General features: G+C 49.6%; 1 protein-coding gene across 1 annotated transcript in view; it reads left to right on the top strand.

Moving 5' to 3' along the window:
- Positions 1-9,195: 9,195 nt before the first annotated feature.
- Positions 9,196-13,619, top strand: part of PMFBP1 (polyamine modulated factor 1 binding protein 1) — a 131,533-nt gene continuing 127,109 nt past the window's right edge. Inside the window, exons 1-2 of the mRNA XM_074882139.1 lie at positions 9,196-9,213; positions 10,955-11,048. The gene's annotated coding sequence lies outside the window, so the exon portion shown is untranslated. The remainder of the gene's footprint in view (positions 9,214-10,954; positions 11,049-13,619) is intronic.

The raw sequence follows: 13,619 nt of genomic DNA on the forward strand, positions 1-13,619 counted from the left end.
GGTTCCTCGAAGCCACCGCAGAGAAGAGCTAGGGTCGCAGCGGCCGTGCCGGGAGGGCTGCGTGAGGCTCTCTGAGGACACGGTGCCTCTGCACGGGTGGGTGCCGTGTCCTGGCCTGACGCGCTTTGGTGATCCAGGACAACCCTCCGTGATGTGCCTGAGTGATGGGCATCGCCAAAAACACCCATGTCCCCAGCACAGCCCCCAGCTGTCCACAGCCCGCAACGCTGCGGGGAAACAAGGCAGCCCCTCCGGCCTGTCCCAGCCCCAAGTGTGAGCCCAGGGAAGAACCAGGCTACAGCCTGCTTGTCACGGCCACTGGCCTGTGAAACACCTTCCTCTTGAGCCAAGGTGGACCCCGGGGATTGCTGCCCCTGAGTCCTGGGGGCACGGCGGAGGCCGGCCCGTGTCATGCTGACATCCAGGAGGGCTTGGGAACCAGCTCTGTCCTGCTGCAGGGGAAGGGCTTGGAGCTGGGCTGGCACTGCCCCCCACCTCACTGCCTGAGCTGCTTGGGCTGTGCTGTGGGGTGCCGGAGGGCTGCTTGAACTCATCAACTCCTGCTGCAGATGTGACATACCGCTGGAGAAAAGAAAACAACCGGCCAGACTAAAAACATGCTTTCCTTCCCTAATGCATCCCCCAGGTCCTCCGCCCGTCATCTCCCCCTCTGCGCTGCACCGGGGAATTGCATGCTTCAGTAAGAGTGTCCTAATGGATTTCCCCTACCCCCACCCCGTGCCTTTGAGAGCGGGAAGGAAGGGCAGCGTGCCACCGTGCCGGCTGCCTCTGGCTGTGCTGGCCAGTCCGTGCTGCCGGAGACGCTGCCGGGGCAGTGGGCACGAGAAGCCCCCCACAGCCCTGGGGTCCCACTTGCCGTCAGCGGCCATGGACGGAGGGGCTCGTGCTCCAGTTTTGTGGGGAGACCATTGGCAAGACCCGTGCCACGGGGAGAGGGGCAGCCTGGGGAGGCCATCCCCGGTAAAACTGGGGCTGGCTAGGGGGAGGTGGGCATGTTGCTGCCCAGAGAGGGACCAGAGGGGTGCAGCCACAGGGAAGTCTGCTTAGAGACTGGGAGAAAGCTGGGAGCAGCCCGAGAGCCAGAGGGGATGTGTTTAGCTCGTTAAAGTTTGATTTCCATGACCTTTTTGGCTGCTGGCTGCTGTTCCCCCAGTGCCACTCCCAGCACTGGGTCAGGTTGTGCTTTCCCTGCTAAGGAGCTAAACTGAGATGCTGTGTGTAAGAAATGGGAAGTGACAAGATATGACCGAAGCATTGGAAATCAATCCAAACTAAATGTGCTTCTTAACTATAAGTGAACAGTTGAAAACAATCCTCTTTTATAGCCATGGAGATAAATACTCTGTTTTTATTAGGAAAAAATTGCTTTGGACTGAATAAAGTCGTTTGATTAACAAGTCAAAGCAGATGGTTTATTGATGTTTCAGAAAGGAGTTTACAAGGTCTAGTGAAAAAAGAGACCCAGCTCTGAATTAACAAATTACCCTGGTATATGGGACATTGACAGTTCACTGCTAATAGATTTATGGGCTACTGCTGGGTGTTTCATCCCCATTCGGTTTATTATGATAAAATATTGGGGCAGGGGTAACCTATAGCCTCATTGCAATATACTGTATCGACCCCTGACCCTGAGAACCTGACAGCAAACCTATATATTAGATTCTTAATTTGTCTTAATCTAACAGGATCGGCCTCTGTGCTGTAATTATTTTCCAAAGGCAATTGTGTGAGCGTGTGTGAGGTGCAGGTGAAGGTGGATCACTTTGTCTATTGCACTGGACATACAGTTAAACTGTGGAAGACCTAAGAGATCACAGGAGGAACAATGCAGGAGCATCAATGTCCTGTGAAGCAGGACATGACATTGAGAAATAATAAAATCCCCGAGCGCTGTAAATTACTCTCATAAAAAAATTTACCATGTGGCCCTAGCAGCATCTGGGAATATGCACAGATCTTGACTGGAAATGCAGGGACTTGAAGAACAGAGCTGTTCCTTTTTCTGAACATTATGGTGATCCCTTTGCACCCCCCCATGCCCACAGCCACGGCTTTCCATAGGACAGCAGTGTCCTGCAGGCAGCCAGAGGGACCAGGACCTGACACAGGCAGCTTGGAACTCACAGTGGCTGGCTGTGTCCGATATTTCAGGATTAAAATGCAGTAATTGCATGTTTCTGCGTCAGAGTAGCAGTGTAGGTAATGGTTTAGGCATGTGCACTGCCATCGTTCATACTTCGGGGCTAACACACTGGCTCAGAGCAGTTGAATCCGGCCGGCTGCATGTCAGAGAGTGCTCGCTGCTGTCCTAAGCCCAGGTAACAACTACCGACTCCTGAGAATACGTTCAGGCTTCAAACACCCTGGGCCCAGAGTAACATGCAAGTAGGTGCATGCTACATCCACCCACACTGCGGGCAGGCGCTGCTGGCCACTCTGTCACACCCGAGCAGGCTGAGTGTTGCCAGCCAAAATCTCAGTGATGAGAAGCGGGAAGATGGTCTCCAAACTCTCCTCCATTTGCTGAAGCAATTAGTTCTGAGGACCTTTTGTGAAACCTTCACTCCCTCCTCTGCTTCTCCCTGTGCTGGTTTGCCAGTGGCACTCCTGCATGTTCCCCTGATGCCCCCGCAGCGGCCACCCCTCCAGACGAGACACTCGGGGATGCTGTACCTCGGGACTCGCAATTTTTGGTGCCCAAACAGGGTAGCTGTGGTGCCTAGATTCAGGATCAGTGACACCATGGAAGAGCACACCTTGGTCCCTGCCTGCTCCCCCGCGCTGGGCCTGCCGGGCACCGTCCTGCCCACCTGCAGGGCCGGGGGGAGTGGCGGGGCTGGCGAGGGCCCCTGAAAAAGAGCCAGTTGGGGAGCAGCGGGCAAATGCTCTGGCATCAGGCTGTGTTCAGTCCCACCTAGCCCCAGCCCTGCTAAGCAATATCTGCGTGTATCCGAAGATGACATGGTGATGAATGGGGGACAAATGCGTCTTTTATTGCTTCCACCGCACACATGCGTTTTCTCTCTCTCTTTTTTTTAAAGGGACTGTCGGCAACTGGATACAGGAATTCATATGATTTGTTCTGCAGCCATTTCTCCTTTCTCTCCTGTAATAGGATTTGCAGAAATAATTTAAAGAGCTGAAGGTAATTTAGTGTCTTCTTTACCTCTCTCCCCATACTTCCTATGAGTTCACCAGGTACCCTCTAGATGAACTAATCCTACTGTAAAATATTATATCTAGGCTTTATTCATCTAATTTATTAACTGACTGCAGCTTTATTTACCAGGTTCTGGATTAACTCTGAGACCAGTTACTATTCAGAGCTGCTGCTTACTCCGTTGCTGCCTTTCATTCTGTTTATCTTTTCTTTGTAGAGGAGGGGCTCAAACATATACAAACTGTCCTGAGGTTTAGCAGATATCCCAGGGAATCACAGTGATGTATCTCATCTTTAGTAATTAGTTCCTGTCTCACACCTCACAGGAATCATGGCAAACTTTCTTCTACATGCCACTGCTCCCCAGGAAGCAGAAGGAAAATTAAAAGATCATTTTAATATTTTAATAGTTGACATTACAACTTTTAATCTCGCCCCAAACGCAGGAGCACTGAAGGGGGTGGAGTTGCTCTGATTTACATCAGCTGAGAGCTGGCCCCCAGCAGCTGCCTGCAATCACAGCCAGAGCTGGTGCCCAGGTGACTCTGGGCGGCAGGTTTGGGGCTGTCAGGCGGGGTCGAGGTGGAAGAGCTGTTGTGCTGCTGGACGACCCAGTGGGGGAAGGCAGCAGCATTTCTCCCTCCCTTATGAAGGTGTTTGCAATGTTTCAGGGGTTTTTTGGGCACTCAGGAAAGCTGAGAGCTCAGCTGGGGGCAAACAGGTGAGAGACTAGAGGAAGAAAAGGGTGTGGAGTCCTTCAAAATAGAAAGAGGCTGGTTCACTGGAGGCAGCATGGTAGGGGTGGACCTGTGAGAAAGGGTGAAGCGGGACGGAGCAGTGGTCTCATGTGTGATTCGTGGCATTGGGAAGGTACCAGTGTTGCCACCCGAGCTCACCGGAGGGCCCTGAGCCCCGTCCTCTGCGGGGCCTCTCACAGGGTGGGGGGACCGGCTGTGGCCAGAGAGCTTCCTGGCCACACCGTGCTCCGGACACCCTGCAGTGACACAGCGGGGTGGTGTGTGGCTGAGGGAGAAGGCACTGAACCTGAAGTGCAGACACGGGATTGCTGTGGGCCAGCACCCACAGAGTGAGCTGCAGAGACACGCGGTTTAGGGTGCTGGGTTACGTCAGAGGCAATGATGAGAATGCCCTGCTTGGGCCCCGCACCCACACTGTCCTGTGGGGTGCGCAGCCCCGGTGGCTATCGCTCCTGCGAGCCTCCCTTGCTCCGGCCCTGCTTCCCACCCACATCCCCCTGCTCGCAGCACCAGGGCTCACTGCCCCGCGCAGCAGCCTGTCTGTGTGCCAGCAACGTGCAGCGGAACCTGACCCATGGCAGGGGCCCTACGCGCCACCAGAATGCCAGCCACAGCCACTCCTGAGAGAAATGATCACCCACTACATAACGTACTACTACACAATCAGAAATAAAGCATTCAATGTTAGTAAGGGGGTTTTTTGTTTGTTTTACCTTTTTCTTTTTTTTTTCCTTTCGGAGAGTGGTACCACTGAAACATAAGGGCTGGTGTTGGCATTAAAGTGGTTAATGTGGTAGTCTAATTCTAAACTCCTGAATGTAGTAGCCTATCCTCACTATTATTCTGTTCTTTTCCTTCACCAGTTGTATGTTGTCTAATTGTGATTTACTGCATATTTTTCACATAAATAATGGACTCTTTGTATGGGCTACGTTGCATAGTAGAGAGTGCTACAAGGTGTCACATGAACAAGGTTATAGAAAAGATTGAAAAGACTACAAACTATTGTGTGAGTCAAGGAATAGCTTGTGTTGTATCGATGCAGCCGTGCAAGGGGCAGTTCAGGGCTGCCTGCACAGCCTTGACTTCATAGCATTTCTCATCTTGAGTGTTTAACTGTGCAACCCCAGTATTTTTGTAATGGAGTATTTTCTAATGGCGTTTGAGGGGATTTTGCTCAAAATTAAAAACATTAAGATTCTGGAGCACTACGGATGGGGTGGGGGAGAAGTGCTCAAAGCATGGTGCTTCCTGAGCTGGCTTAAGCTCCGCTGAACCAGCCTGTCCTGCAGAAATGAGTCAAGTGCTCGCTGGGCTCAGGCTGCCCGCGCCCTGCCAGCCCGCAGACCCACAGCGTTCCTGGACCCTGCGCCAGGCATCAAGCAGGGTCCCTGCTGCAGACACCCCCTCCAAGGGACAGGTGAAACGCACGTGCAGCAGCCGGGCTCCACAGGGATCTTTGAAGAGGCTCTGCTCAGCACCTTCTCACAGCTGGATTACCACCACGCGTGAGTTAGTGGGGCGAGAAGGCACACAGAGCATAGCAAGGCAGGCACAAGCCTGGCAGGCAGCCTGGCAGCTCCCAGGGTTCCCTCTCCAACCCCCCCAGCACTGGCAGGGAGCTCCCTGCCCTCACGTCCCTCCCTGCCCTCGCCTCTCTCCCTGCCCTCACCTCCCGGCTGTCCTGGCCACAGCTCCCGCCATGGCGGCTGAGCCTGCAGCTGGGCTCCAGCATGTCACAGTGGATGAGGTGCCCTTGGCACCAGGAGCAGGGGGGAGCTCAGGCTTAGCAAACATTCGCAGCACAGGCCTTGGGTACAGCCTGGGCCCGTCCAAAGGGGGTTCTGCCTCCAGTCCGGGGAGACAGAGCGGTGTCAGACATGGCCTGGCGTGCCTTCTGTGGCCGGTCAGCACCACGTCTGCCCTGCCTGAGGTCAGACCAGCCCGTCCCCACACCTGCAAGCTCCTTACGCCTCAGTGCGGGGACACTGTGGCAGTGGAGTCACGCACTTCAGGGCAAGTAGCCAGCACTGTGTGCCACCTGGTTGCTGCCGGCACGTGGATTTGTATTGCTGGCCCACAAGTTTGTCTGGCAGTTTGCGGTGGTTACTGCCGGGCTCTTCCCAAAGAGTGTCGGGGAGGCTCCTGTTGGCAACCTGTTGGATGATTCTCTCCAGGAAAGATAGTTTTGATGCACTGTCCTGGCATCCTGCCACTTCTCCTTGGTCAGGGCCTATTTTATTAACATTGCCAGGACTGTAGGTCCGGGAGGATGAGAATGGAAGTCCTCTCGATTCATTGACTGGAGCGAATCACTTACTAGGAAGCAATTTCAGTTTCAGGCCTTGGCTTGATTCCAAACTATGATGGGTCTTAGTGTATTAGTCGCAATAAGATAAACTAGGAGATGGCCTCTGGCGGGCTTCCTTCCACCCTGGCTGGGACACCCAAGGTTTGACATCAGGCACAACGGAACAGGGCACACCCATGGTGCATTTCTGCAGACGTGGCTGAATTAATGTGTCCTTGAAGGAGAAAGAAAAGGATCTTTCCTGACTGAGGCATTAGCTACATCAGCTAGCAGCAGATGTCCCTGACTGTCTTAATCAGCTTAGTAAAAACAGTCTGAATTTCATACACTCATGAATGGTGAATCAAAGCCAAATTACGTAAAGGCATGTTTTGCTTTTCAGTGTGGATCACCGTTGAGCCTAATCTCAAATTTTTGATCCTTGCATATTTCAGCCGAAGGATTATTAAGAGAAAAATGTTCTAAATATATTTTTCAAGATAGGAAAGTTTCTGGATAGAAAACCGTTAGAAAGTTATGAGTGATGGGGAAAAGAGTTGTAGTGGAAATTAGTATGAAATATGACTGTAATGACCAGCGCCCAGCAGTGGCCACAACTACGCTCTGATCCCCACAATGCTCTTGCTTTCTTGATGTCTCACTGGATTTCACACATCAAAATTATGCCCTATTCCGGAAAAAGAATTGGGAACTGGACTTCTATTCCCAATACCATACCACAATGTTACCCCACTCATGGCATCTTGTATCAATATACGTGGGTACAGGAATATTTTACATTTGAGCTCCTTTATATTTTTCATGTGATGGTCCACTGAGCCTGGGTCTTTTGCTTGGCCTTATGATGAGCTAGACAAAAAAAAATTATAAGTTTCTTCTGTAGTAGGAACTGCCTTGTTATTTCATAAGCATCTTGTATGCCTGAGGCTAGTAGGATTAGTGAAGGATTACTATGCATGCGCGCATAGCTTATAAAGCTGCTTTGATTACAAAGTCCAAAAAAGTGATATTAAATTTTTATTACAAAAATATTTGTTTTTCTTCATTCCTCTTCAAACAGAAGACAGAGTTCCAAGCATTCTCTTGCTTTCCGGTCACACATCAGTTCCAAAGAAGGAAAAGGAAGTGAATTTCCACTGCTATTTTTCTTTACTAAGATCACAGCTTTTGTCTCACAGTTTCCCAGTTCCATCATCACGAGCAGTGCAGTGCTCTGTCCCCTGGACAAGCAAAACTTCATCCCGCTAACAAGGAGCTATGGCTGGAAGGAACTGCACTCCATTGTCATTATTTATGCCTTTAGGATTTCAGTAAGCTTGATTCATTCCCTGCGTCTCTATCAAGAGTGTTGGGACAGCCTTGCAGTTCCTTGCTCCTACGATTTAGCATTTGTCTGTAAATTTTTTAATCTTTTTTTTTCTTTTTTGCCTACAGCAATTGGGTTTTGTATGTGGTCTCATGAACAAATGTCTGATTCATCCAGGTTTCCCACCTCCAAATCTTGGCTTAGACTTCACCTGTGCTAATGCCATCTTTTTCATCCACCTTTCCATTTCTGAAACTGGCTGCTTTTCTTACAAGGGAGAGAAAGCCAACTTCAGCATCTCCTGGATTTGGATGCTTTCCCCTATCTAGAATTAGATCTGTGTATGGCTTAGAGGCAGCAGTAACTCCTTCAACTGCTTGTAATAGACATAAATCAGGTGCCTGCCTTGATCGCCCTGACTTTTTTTATAGCTTGTGACATGAGTGCTTGTGAGGCAATTTGACGCTGGACCTAGGAGGCTGCTTTCCTGCAGCTGCACTGAGAAAAGCCACGGCCGTGGGACAGTGAAGGACAGTTATTTATCTGACCTAAGACCCCAAAATCATCGTGTTTTCTCTCCGTGTTGGAGGACACAAACCTTGCTGCTCTCCAGACAGCTCTCGGATTGTAGATATTCAGCCATGTGTTTCGTTTACATGCTACCTAGATCTTCAGCCTTCTTGTGTTAGTGTCTGGCCAAGGTAAGCTGCCAGGAGGGGGGCCTGGGGGTAAGCCCGCTTTCTCTGAATCGGGACAAGCCTGGAGGCAGGCCGTGCAGTAGCCTGTAACAGGCTGGCGGGCCTGTGGCTCCCCTCAGGGAGAATCGCGCCCGTTCCTGATCGCAGAGGTGCAGAGCTTGGGACAGTCTGGCAGTCTTGGCACTGCCTCTTCTTTCGGGCTCCAAGGTGAGAGTGGTGACTTGCAGAGCTGCTTTCTTCAGCCATTTCACAGGGCCGCAGGCAGCTTTTATCTCTTTCCCCAGAACAACAGGGCGCCATTTGGGAAGACTCCCAAAACGTGAGGCCGTTCCCAAAGCGGGGCAGGGGCTCACAGCGGCCCCGCCAGCCTCCAGGGAAGCAGCCGGCGGGGTGCGTTGCTCGGCCGACCCGGCGGTGCGGGCCGGGGCCGGGGCCGGGGCCGGGGCCGGGGCCGGAGCTGAGGGCGGCGCGGCCCGGCCCGGCCCGGCCTGGCCCGACCCAGCGGCCTGAGCGGCACCGCCCGCCCGCCAGTCCCCATGGCAACCCGATGCCCGTCCGGTTGGGAGCCCCGCCCCCCTCTGCTGCCCAATCGTCCACACGCACGGGCGGAAGGCTGAGCTCCTGTTGGGAAGTACTTACATCAATCAACGGGCTGCTGAGGCCTCCCGCGCGGGAAGGTGCACACAGGCAGCCCCGTCCCCGCCCTTGACGAGTGTTGATTGGCTAGTGGACGCCCCGGGGCGGGGCTTTGTCTCTCCCTCCTCAGGACTGGACGGGAGCGCCGTCAATAAGAGGCGGGGCGGGAGGCGGGCTTGGCGGTCCTGTTCGAACGGTGGGGCGTGCGGGCCGCCGCGTGAGGGGTCGGGGGTCACAGGTCACGGCCACGGCGGTTTAGAGAGGGTCTGCGGGCCGGCCCCCGCCGCTGTGCTGCCCTCATCTCCCCTCAGACGGTCCAGGTAAGGGCTGGGGGGCAGGTTCACCGCTCTGTCCGTCGCTGCCTCCTCTCGCGGGGCTGGAGGCAGGCACGGTTCCTCTCCCGGGTTCTTGCGGCACGGGCGAGTTCTGCTCTACCCCATCCTGGGCAGGCCGTGCCGTTCCTTCAGAGTTCAGAGTCGCCGTTCTGGGAAAGGCAGCGGCAGTCACACCATTGCCCAGCACCTTGGCGAGGAAGAGAGACTCTGCGTTGCCAGGGACCTGGAAAAATCTAGCTCTTGTTAAACTCTGTAACAGGATAATGCTTGGGGGGACTCCATCTAGCCAAGAAGTTTCCTGAACTATTTGTGGGAAAGAGTGGTTTGGCTGCCAGGGCCTCTGCCAGAGGGCTGACAGACAAAGCTCAGTATGTTACTATAGTTATCACTGCTTATTTTTACATGACTGAAGAGATGCAGAAGTAGGGACTTGCTTTTACTGAATCAAGCTCTAGAAAAAATTGGCACTTATTACCCAGGAAACTAAATGCCCAATTCACTAACTTTTAGCCACATTCCTTGTGCCCAGAAAGTGCTCCAAGCCCCAATGGTTGTGTTTAACTGAACTGAATTGAGAATAAACATGTATATTTTAGCACTGGGTAGATCAGGATGCTGTTGAACATCCACTGGTTTCGCTTCTAAATGGAAACCATGATGCAATTGTGTTTTAGAAATGCTCGTGTTCAAGAACGAAAAATTCGTTCCATCCTGAAAGTCTGCACGCCAGGCCAACGCAGCTCCGTGTCCCAGGCACAGCAGGAGCGACTTCACTGTCTGATTCTTTGCACCCAGGGAATGGGAACAGCTCTCCCATCCTGCAGCAATGTTTATTGCACAGAATTGAGTGTAGGTCAACAAGAAATTAGTTGCTATTGCAAAATGCAGGTTTTTTAGTTGATATCTATCAGGTAACCTAGTAAATCATCAGTTTGTTTTAAAAACCCAAACATGTACTTGAATATGTATCTACTCTCTTGACAACAACCATGAAGGAGCAACTCTGAACTCTCTGATATGTCATAGTGAGAAATCAATCCCTATTGACTACAAAATTTGTGTAGCTTGCTTCAGAGAGCATTTATATTCCTGCTGTATTGCCTTCCAGGAAATATTCCAGTCTTTATTTTACTTTTTTAAGTTATGTGGCTTAAAACTAGGTAAAGAAATACCAAAGCAAATGATTAGACAGGCTTAGTAAGCACTCTTGAGAGGAGCCCAAGCCCACATGTGGACAGAGGCTCCCTTACTGGCACTTGTGTGCTGCTCCCTGCTCCCCCGATTAGGCGGCTGGAGTGTCAGAGCCCCTGTGCCACAGATCTGCAGTCCTCTGATTCAGATGTCACCTGAGATTTTGCAATTTGGCTCTTAAAGTAACGTTCACTAGCATGTGACGTGTTTGTTATCTGAACACAGCATACTTGGGTTCATGATCTGCGTGTGTGGGTTGTGTCTCGTTCTGACTAGATTTTGGTCTGAATTACCAGCTGAATGATCTAGCAAAGTCATGGTCTTTGTGGGTGACCTGGTAATTCTCTGGGGAGACCTCTTTGTATCTGACTCTGTTTAATAATGAATGCAGGGCAGATATAAACACAGTTGGCTTTGTGGTATTCTGTCTGAGGTAATGGCATCTTCTGTAGCGTAAATTATTTTGATTGAGTTTATGTATGTTTAAAGATTGTGTAAAAGAAAAAAAATATTAACTTTGATTTTTAAATTCTAGATGTTACTGCTGTGACCAAGAAGACTTATAGCATCTACCTCATAACTGGAAGTCATGGGGACAACGGCCACTTTTGTGTAACTGAACTGAATAGGTAAGAGACAAGTAGCCCCTTGTAATTAATTTTACTCCAGCTTTTTATTTTGGAGCCTCACATTTTTCAATTTTCCTTTCTTTGATTTACACCTTTGCTTTATGCTTTAATTGGGAATTGTTTTTTCATTTGCTTGTAGTGATGGCTTAGATACACCTTCAAAAGGAGCTGAGATCTTGGTATTATCCATAAGTATTTCAGAGAGTGAAATAAAGTTCTCTTGCTGCTGTCACTGCTCAATTAACATTGATGATTAAATCCCATAAATATTCTCTTACCCTTAATGTGAAAACCCTTGATGGTGGGTTGACAGAAATCGTTCCCTTTCCTGTTGATATTTTTAACTAAAATAAGGCTATGAAGTGCTGCTGAGAGTCCATGCTTGCATTCCATTCAAGCAGAGTAAATGCAATCACCAGTGCTCTTACCCTTTTTGAAGGGTTGGAGCACTTGGAAAGAACTGAATGATTTGTAGACAGATTCTGTCCCAGGCATCAGAGTGTTGGGAAAGGATGGGTGGGTTTTTTTCCCATTTCTGAAAATCAAAACCTTTATGTGCAATTCAACCGCCTTTGATTCCTCAGTCAGTGCTGATTTGGGGATAAGTATGATCACTGGTGAGGAAAACAAAGCAGATTGGACCTTGGTGACAGAATCCCACTTTGAAAAGCCAGAATATTCACTGCATTTATTGGGGAAAACATGTGGGTTACAGTGAAAATAACTCTGGTGGAAGCAATGAGAAGTTCAGCCTGATTTTGGATCACTTCACTTGTGGGTATTAGGGTGAAGTAGAGCTGGGGAAAATGGAAGAAACTCTGCCTTATTAGAAGCATAAAAACTGGTGACTGTATCTTGGCCAGTGTTCCTGATTTTCCAGTAAGCTGTCTGCTGTACGGAGGTGTATAACCCTAATGGCTTGTTGTATGCCATTAAAAGGTATTGTACACTCATAAAAGAATGACATTTTGATCAATGCTGTTAAAAGAATTACTGTCTTGACACAGAAAAGCTTTCCTGCTGCAAGTTTAAAAATATGCCTTTAAAAGCTTTTTATTGAATACCTTTGCATCCCTCAGAAATGTGCTATTTTGGCACAGGGCTGCTCTGAAGTATTCCATGTTGTAACTTAAATGCAAGACCTTCTGTTTACCATCAGAAGGGAGTGAGGCAAGGCAGGTGTATTCACTTAACTACTGTCATGGGGACGAAAGAAAAAGCAGCTTGAGCTACTTGTATGCAGTCTAAAAATAAGAACTCCTCATTTTTAGAGTCCAAAATCATTTGAAAGCTATTTGTTTTTGTTTTGCCATTGATTCCTCTCTGTCCCTCCAGCTTTGTTTGAGTGTCCTTTTGGACTTTGAAGCTGTTTATTGATGTTGGAGGGAGGCAGGTGGCAGATAGGGAAACCACAAACGTTTTCATTGTAGCTGGATCCTGGCTCACGGGCAGGTGGGCTGTGTTGAGAGGGACTTGTTTTGGAGATGTCTAGGTGGTCCTGCTGCGGTAATACTTCTTGTAGCAGAAATCTCCCCTTAGTGTTATTAAAAATCTTGTATCAGAGCTATTGTTTAATCACAGCTGCTGAAATAACGTTGTACCTGGCTTGATTGTGGTTAGAATCACAGCTGAACTGTTCAACGCAGTTCAGCTGGGGCCGTTGCTGATGGTACTGCCAGGTGGGAGCCTGAGGAGTCCCTTTGGCAGCCCGACTGCCCTGGAGGTCCCCTGCTCAGATTTGTAGCAGACTTTGTTATGTCTGACCCATTTAAACAGAAGTGCTAAAGCCCTGGTTTGGGAATCTGGAGGCAGGGGTGTAATTCCTCAGCTTTGTCGTGCTCCTGACATGTCCTCGTGTGTTTCCGATGTTCCTTGGGTTTTTGTGTTTCAGGTCTGCAGTTGTTTAGCTGTGTGATGTGCTAAATACAGCTTTATACAAAGATGGAGGGATTAGCTGAAAGAGCATGGTGGAACAGTCTTTGATATAAAGAGGTCCTAGGCAAATTTTTCTGAGGGCTTTTTCTTCCTCCCCTTTCTATATATTTATGATCAAAACAAAGAAGTGGATGTTTTGGATGCACGTGGTATGCTTCATGTCCTGTCACGGGATTGTCAGCAGCTGGGTGGGATCTCGGAGTGCTTGATAAGTATGTTCTGTAACAGGTGAGTAAGATCATAGCATTAAGTGGTATTTCTATACATCAGGTGAAAAAAGCTGTGAAACTTTGTGGTGGAATTTCACTGCTGAAGAAAGCAAAATATTTAGCTGTACCATATGTAAGTAGCTCCTCTTGGGTGCAGTTTTTGAGGTACGAAACTCCTTTCAGGAAAAGGAAATATGAATACTCTGCATTAGGCAAGGTACAAAAGGAAAAAGCAGGAGAGCTTGAATGTAGGTTATTGGCAGATGAGGATGGTCCTCGGAGAACTATGGTTAGTTAAGGTGCGTACCATCATAACTGCTCCCTATCTGTCTGAGATGCTTCAGTTTTGTCCATTTTAATCTTCATGGAAGGCAGGAGAAGCCCAAAGGCTTCCTTACATCTGTTTCAATTAAACTTTTAGTAGCTT

This window comes from Strix uralensis, chromosome 12 (assembly GCF_047716275.1).
Source record: "Strix uralensis isolate ZFMK-TIS-50842 chromosome 12, bStrUra1, whole genome shotgun sequence".
In the NCBI taxonomy this organism is placed as follows: domain Eukaryota; kingdom Metazoa; phylum Chordata; class Aves; order Strigiformes; family Strigidae; genus Strix; species Strix uralensis.